Source organism: Vespa velutina, chromosome 4 (genome assembly GCF_912470025.1).
Source record: "Vespa velutina chromosome 4, iVesVel2.1, whole genome shotgun sequence".
Classification (NCBI taxonomy): Eukaryota; Metazoa; Arthropoda; class Insecta; order Hymenoptera; family Vespidae; genus Vespa; species Vespa velutina.
The window spans coordinates 2724803-2732302 of record NC_062191.1 but is presented as its reverse complement, the minus strand read 5'-3'; the positions used below and the strand labels follow the sequence as shown (position 1 = coordinate 2732302).

General features: G+C 36.6%; 1 protein-coding gene and 1 long non-coding RNA gene across 4 annotated transcripts in view; both read left to right on the top strand.

The window, feature by feature from the left end:
* LOC124948979 (E3 ubiquitin-protein ligase MIB1) overlaps nt 1-7500 on the top strand; it is a 449838-nt gene that overhangs the window by 302923 nt on the left and 139415 nt on the right. The gene's annotated exons all lie outside the window — the stretch shown is intronic.
* LOC124948980 overlaps nt 3898-7500 on the top strand; it is a 4966-nt gene continuing 1363 nt past the window's right edge. Inside the window, exons 1-2 of the long non-coding RNA XR_007100922.1 lie at nt 3898-4160; nt 5436-5560. This is a non-coding gene — a long non-coding RNA (uncharacterized LOC124948980). The remainder of the gene's footprint in view (nt 4161-5435; nt 5561-7500) is intronic.

The following is a 7500-nucleotide window of genomic DNA, read 5'->3' as shown; positions in this document are numbered from 1 at the left end:
CCCTCTACTTCCTGTCTCTCTCTCTCTCTCTCTCAACACATATATATATATATATATATATATATATATATATATATGTAGAGAGTTTCCGTAGTTCTTGTTCTCGATACGACGGAACTTTCCGAATCTGCTTTCTTTAAATCGCTGATATACCCAACGCCAAAGTCATGCTGTTCTTTTTCTCTCTCTTTCTCTCTTTCTCTCTCTCTCTCTCTCTCTCTCTGTCTCTCTCTGTCTCTCTCTGTCTCTCTCTCTGTTTCTTTTTCTCTATCTCTTTCACATATACACACGCAATCAAAGATACATAGTGTAATAGTTAAATCTTTCTCTTTTCTCTATATAAAATTCGCCTATATCTACTTGTTTTTCTTTTTTTTTTTTTTTATTATTTTTTTCTTTTCTTTTCTTCCTCTGTTTTTTCTTGGCTATAGTGAGAATAAAAAAAAGAGTAGGGTTGAGAAATGAGAGTAAGGGAATATGGGGAAATGGATGGGTCAGAGTTTGCTCGACGATGGACGACCAGGACGAATCGTACGAAGTACGATTTGGAAATATTTGGAAGTAAGGGAAATTTTTTTTTTTTTTTTTTTTTTTTTTTTTTTTTTTTTTTTTCTTATACTCCGTTGACTTATTCTCGTAAACGTCGAGATCCTTTTCCCTTCGTGGTTTCTTGAATAGAGAATGATCGTCTAATAAAAATCCTTACGGTTATCTCTTGAATGTGGAAATAAAAAAGAGAAAGAAAAGAAGAAGATGGGAAAGAGATAGAAGATGAAGAAGAAGAAGAAGAAGAAGAAGAAAAAGACGAAGAAGACGACGAAAAGGGAATAAAATGTCAGATACGTTTGCGTATGAGGAAAAAGATATTCGATAAGTATTAAAATAGGAGGAAGAAAAAGTAGAAGACAATGAAGACGAAGAAGAAGAAGACAACGACGAAGAAGGAGATAAAAAAGATAAAGAAAGAAAGAGAAAGATAGTAACATTGTTTCAGGTTACTATCGAGAAAGGAATTTAATAGATATTTCAAATCTCACGAAAGGATTTACATTTTATCGCCATCATCATCTTCTCTTACCTCTAACCCTTTCCTCTTCTATCATGCACTTTGACTGGTCAAATCCTTCGACGAGAGAATTCCATTCGTTTCTCGACTATGCGTTTTAGCTTATAAATGTGTCTGATTAGCGAGGTAGAAAGAAAGAGAGAAAGAATGAATGTGTATATGTATGGCGTGTCTCCTCTGTCTCCTCTCTGTGTATCTATATCTCTGTGTGTGTTATATGTGTGTGTATGTGTGTCTATGTATGCTGTGTGTGTAAGCACTCGCGTGCAAACGGAGACAACGTATATATTAGTTTCGCGTTTCATCGTCCTTTGTGAATACAGAATTACTAAAGTAATATCCGCAGACATTGGCAGATGGAATTCCGTGCGTAGGGAACGCTAATTTCGAACGACTTAATGTCGGCACTGGCAACACGCCCCCTTTAAAAGTTCGTCTACAATTCTTCGATCGAATATAACCATTTTCTTACCGAACTTTTTATAGTTTCTTTTGTAAAACTTTGATATTACTTCTTCGAAATTTTTTTTTCCTTCCAGCGGAATTCTTTTTTCTTTCCTCTTTCTCTCTCTCTCTCTCTCTCTCTCTCTCTCTCTCTCTCTCTATCTATCTATCTATCTCTCTCTTTCTTTCTTATACGAGTATACCTATATATAAAAAAAAATCCACCCACGTGTAAATCGTACTTATGCTTAAAAAAAAAAAAAAAAAAAAAAAGAAAAAAGGAAAAAAAAAAAAGGAAGAAAAAGAAAAAAATATAGGAAGGAAGGAGGAAAGAAAACATTGCATTATTCTTCGAGTCGAAATTTAGAACAAAGAAAAGAGAAAAAAATAATTAAAAAAAAAAAAAAAAAAAACGTAACAAATTAGAAATCGAATGAAACTTCTCGTCAAGATTAGGATTGATTGAATTATGAAAAAAGAAAAAAAAAAAGAAAAGAGAAAGAGAAAGAGAAAAAAAAAGAATATTTTTATAATAATAATAATAATAATTTCGCTCTCGTGGTCTTGCGAGGATAAAAACAAAAAAGAAAAAGCAGTCGGAAAAAAAAAAGTATAATAAATAAAAGATCTCAGAAGAGAGTAAGTATCCGGCAAGGCAGCAACGGGTGACCCGGTAAGAAGTTATCATAGTTTCATAGTTCATCGTTCAAGATTCATTCTCTCTCTTTTTCTTTTTCTTAAAATGCCTTGGGGCTGTAAGACGTGCACTAGCTACTTTTCTCTTTTCCTTTCTTTCTCTCTCTCTCTCTCTCTCTCTCTCTTTCTCTTTTTCTCTTTCTTTCTTTTTAGCCAGTTACTACTGGCAGCTTATCGCGATTACCGAGCCGGCGTAACGATATTAATCCAAAAGTTGGTACGCTCCGTCGTTTCATTTTCCTCGAGAATTTGCCTTTTTCGCAAAGGACTACACTCCTTCTCTCTCTCTCTCTCTCTCTCTCTCTTTCTTTTTTTTTCTTTTTCTTTCTTTCCAACCCTTACTGTCCCTCTTCGTCTCTCGAACTTCACACTTCCAAAGCCCGGAAGTCTGACCCTTATTTAAAGTCCTCCTACTACTACTCGCGGGAACGGCTAGAAACGTGGAGATCCTTTTGGAGGGCGCTCTGAGAGAGAAAAAGGGAACGAGAGAGAATGAGTAAAAGAGAAAGAGAGTGAGAAAGAGAGAGAGAGAGAGAGAGAGAGAGAGAGAGAGAGAAAGAGAGAGAGGGAGAAAAAGCACCGAGGGCTTCTTTCGCTCGGGGTCGATCATTTAAAAGTACAATTTGTCAATTTCTTCGTCGTGCTACCATCTCTCTCTCTCTCTCTCTCTCTCTCTCTCTCTCTCTAATACGTTATTTTACCCTCTATCCGCGTCTCTCTCACCGAATTACCGTGTTTTCGAGTCTAGCTGCCAATGAACCAAGACGTACGGTCGACCAATTTTGCTAATTAATGTTTACGGGAGCTTTCCATTCCTTCATCCCTTTCTTCCTCCCTCCATAGCCACCCTCTCTCTCTCTCTCTCTCTCTCTCTCTCTCTCTCTCTCTCTCTCTCTCTATCTTCTTCGTCGACTTTGAAAAGAAGCTTTTCTCTTTTTTCCTTTCTTTTTTTTCTTTTCGTTTTCGTTTCGTTTTCCAAACCAACAAGACTCGAGTTTCTTTTTTTTCTTTTTTTTTGTTACTTAACCATCGAAGAAGAAACAGTACGTAGAGTCGCACGCGGAAAACTCGTCTACTAGACGTCGATGATTAATGCTTCGATGGTGACGTCAAGATTGCCAGTCAGTGACGCAAGATTTTTCCTACGGACCGACAGACCGACGGACCGATGGACCAACGAATCGACCGACCGACCGACCGTCCGACCGACCGACCGACCGATGGATGGACGGACGAGAAGGAACGAACTTTAGAACGAAACGCAGGTTCCTGGCAGTATCTTCTTCGGTTGATTTACGAGCTAACATTGAGTTTCGTTACTTTTCTCTTTCTCTCTTTCTCTCTTTCTCTCTTTCTCTCTTTCTCTTTCTCTTTCTATTTCTCTTTCTCTCTCCCTCTCTTATCTTTTACATTTCTCGATTTTCTTCTACGGAGAGAAAAATTCTAAGAATTGATCTACTCTATCTCGATTCTATTTATTTATTTAAAGAGTAAGAAGCAATAAAAGAAGCAACAAAAAAAAGGAAAAAAAAAAGGAAAAAGAGAGAAGAGAAAAGGGAAAATCAGAAAAGAGAAGAAAAGAAGGAAGGAAGGAAATTAATAGAAGAAAAAAAAGAAAAAGAAAGAAGAAGAAGAAGAAGAAAGAATTAAAACAGAGTCGACATAACGAGAGAGAGAGAGAGAGAGAGAGAGAGAGAGAGAGAGAGAGAGAGAGAGAGAGAGAGAGAGAGAAAAGGAAGAAAAAGAAGAAGAAAAAACTAACTCGAGTCCGTCTAAAAAAGAAAAATGAAACGTAGGAAGGATACGTTGCAAGATAGATTCTCTTCCAATTAGTGTAGCGGCACCGCCAGCACAGGCATCAGCACCAGCACCAGTAACAGCAGCACCAGTAACAGCAGCACCAGCAGTAGCAGCAGCAGCAGCAGCAGCAGCAGCTCGCTGACGGAGTAATATGGTGAGGGTCGTAAAGTCAAAATTGGGCGAGAAAATTTCAAGAGTTCGTCGAGTTAAGAAGGGGGTGATCTGCCTGCCTCCCTGCCTCTCTCTCTCTCTCTCTCTCTCTCACTCTCTCTCTCTCTCTCTCTCTCTCTCTCTCTCTGCCTGGTACTCGTAATCCACGAGTAAATTTTATCGAAGGGGAAAAAAGTGTGATAGAGAAAAAAAAGAGAGAGAGAGTTAGAAATAGAAGGGTGGGGGAAAAAGAGAGAGGGTGGTAGCGATGCCACGAAAATGGAAAGGGTAAAAGTGTGCTCTGGTAGGAGTAAAGCCAGCACTGTGGTAGAACTTACGAACGTAAACTTACTAAGCAGCGTCGCTGGACGACCATAAATTTCAAATCGCACCCCCGTTGCCTCTTCGCCCCTTTTTCACTCCTCTCTCTCTTTCTCTCTCTCTCTCCTTCTCTCTCTCTCTCTCTCTCTCTCTCTCTCTCTCTCCCTCTCTAACGGCAAGCAGCCCTCTCGTGCAACATCGACGGAAATTCCGCGAGAAGTGCCGGCTCCATTTTATACACCACCACCACCATCACTTTCTCTCTTTCTCTCTCAGAGTGTAATCCCTCCCCCCTCCCGTCCATCCTCTCCCGACCGTCCCACCAAGCCCGGATCCACAGTTTGCAGCACCGCTCGTGTTTCTCATTGATTGCATTCTTTTGTACTTTGCGGTGGTGGAAAGTTAGCGAGCCTCGGCCGGAAACTTAGTTCCACCCTAGAACACCGTTCCGCCATGCAATCCGCTATGGCGCTTGGCTCGAGAGGCCTCCTACGAAAGTTTTTTCTCCTTCTCTCTCTCCCAGTCCCTCCTCCCAATCCATTTTCCTTTTCCCCTCTACCGTTTCCCATCTTCCATTCTACCATACCTCTAGTAAACTTTGGTACCTATGCCTCGTCGGCTTTATATGAAATTAGAAATCCGATTAAGGGAACTCGCCGATAAACGTTCTACCGCTACTTTCGATTTCTCTTCGACGCTTTCTTTTCTTTTCTTTTATTTTTTCCTTTCTTTTCTTTTTTCTTTTTCTTCTTCTTCTTCTTCTTTTCTTTTTCTTTTTTTTGTTTTTTGTTTTTCGTTCCTCTTCTTCGTATTAAACTAACTTAAACGGGTATTACACCTACAGAGAAAAAGAGTGACAGAAACAGAGACAAAGAAAGAGAGAGAGATAGAGATAGAGAGAGAGAGAGAGAGAGAGATTTAATATGTCGTATAACGAGACACCAAAATCTCATTCAAGGTCTTGCGTTTCTAACGAAAAGCAACTTAGTAAAGTTCTCTCCTTGGACAAGACACATTGATCAAACTCTCTATCAACGAGGAAGTATGAGAGATAAGGGGAAATGGGCGATGCGGAGGACGGGGGTAAGTTGAAACGAGTATTCACTTCTGTCGTCGTCCTCGTCGTCGTCGTTCTTGCGAAATTACGTTCCGGTCTTGGTACTCGGTCAATCCGTAATATCCTTCTATCGTGAAACGCTTCAGTGCTGGTAAAGAGAGTTTCGATAGTAACCGCTTGCCCGTTAGAGTAGGTAAATTGTTAGCGCCGTTGTAATAAGATTAACGATATCGATTAACGACTTGAACATCCGCTACCACCGCTGACGCACCCCCAAGAGAATTGTGTTCTTACCCTTGCACGATATAGGTATATACATACATATATATATATATATATATATATATATATATATATGTATATATATATAGAAATATATAAATATATGTGTGTGTGTGTGTGTGTGTGTGTGTATGTGTGTATGTACGATACTTTATTTTATCAAGGCATGCGTATAAACGTTTTCGTCGATTCCTAATCGTAAATATTTTTGTTTACAAAATATAATACAAAATGATAGAATGAATGGGACAAAGTAGTTATTTATGTTTCTGAAAAATAGAAAAAAAAGAGCAAATTATATACCTATCTCTTTTCACTTTACGTATTATTATTATTATTATTATATCTTTCGTTTTTAACAATTATATATTTTTTATTATTTATTTCCTCCCTTTTTCGTAAGTTGTTAATTTTTTTATCCTTTTTTCTTTATTCTTTTTTTTTCTTTTTTTTTTTTTTTTTTTTTTGAAATAGAAAAGAGAAGAGAAAAATTAAAAAAGAAAGAGGAAAGATAAAAAAAAAAAAAAAGGAAATAATACCTTTCGAGATTGAACACTTTCGTAAGATTTTGTGATATACGATTAATATCCACAACGCTTTATTATAAATTCTGTATTAGCTTAGAGTAATGTAGCATCGATTAGGCGAGGAAAGTAAAGAATAACGAAACAAGGAAATTAAAGTGAAGCATATTGCGCCGGAGGAATATGCCAGGGACGAATTATCGGTTTAATATAAGCGGAACAGCACACCGGTAGTAACGTAGCAACGACGGCTTTTATCGAGTTTCGATTTTGATATTAAATTAAAAGCAGTAACAAAGGCTATCTCTCTCCCTCCCTCCTCTATATATATATATATATATATATATATATATATGTGTGTGTGTGTGTGTGTGTGTGTGTGTGTGTGTGTATATATATATATAGAGAGAGAGAGAGAGAAAGAGAAAAAGAGAGTATCGTTCGTCAATCTTGCATTGAAGTTGAAAAGAGAGAGAGAGAGAGAGAGAGAGAAAAGACATTCGATATTTTTTTCGAAGATGTCGACTTTTTCTATATCGTTATCGAATAAATTTGAACAATAAAAACAAGATGTTGAATGATTGAAATATTTCGTTAAAAGGAAGAAAAGAAAATATTTACGAAAGGATTAAGAGAAAACAAAAATATGCTTTTAGAATTAGAATAGAAAATAATATTTTCAAGAGATATGACCGAGTTTTTTTTTCAAAGTTATCGTGAAATACTGATTTTTTTTTTTTTTTTTTTTTTTTTGACTCGGTCGAGTAATAATCTCGAATTTTTTTTTTTCTTTTTTTTTGTTTTTTTTTTTTCTTTTTGTAGTACATTTACGTAAATAATGCTGATATTTTATTCCCTTTTTTTCTTCCTATATTGGAAATGTTCAACTATTTGATATTTAAATAAATAACACGCGATATTGTAGTACGTTGTATTGAAAGAAGAGAAAAAATATTTAGTATCCTTATGGTATCTCCATGAATACATTTTTTTTGTTTTGTTTTGTTTTGTTTTTTTTTAATGAAAATGTTCGATTGGTATAGTTTTATTACAAGGATGGTAAAAAACAAAAGGTATAAAATATGTACGAATATTTCGTAATATGAATAAAATAAGTATCATAGATGGAATATTTCTTTTCTTTTCTTATACTTTTTGTT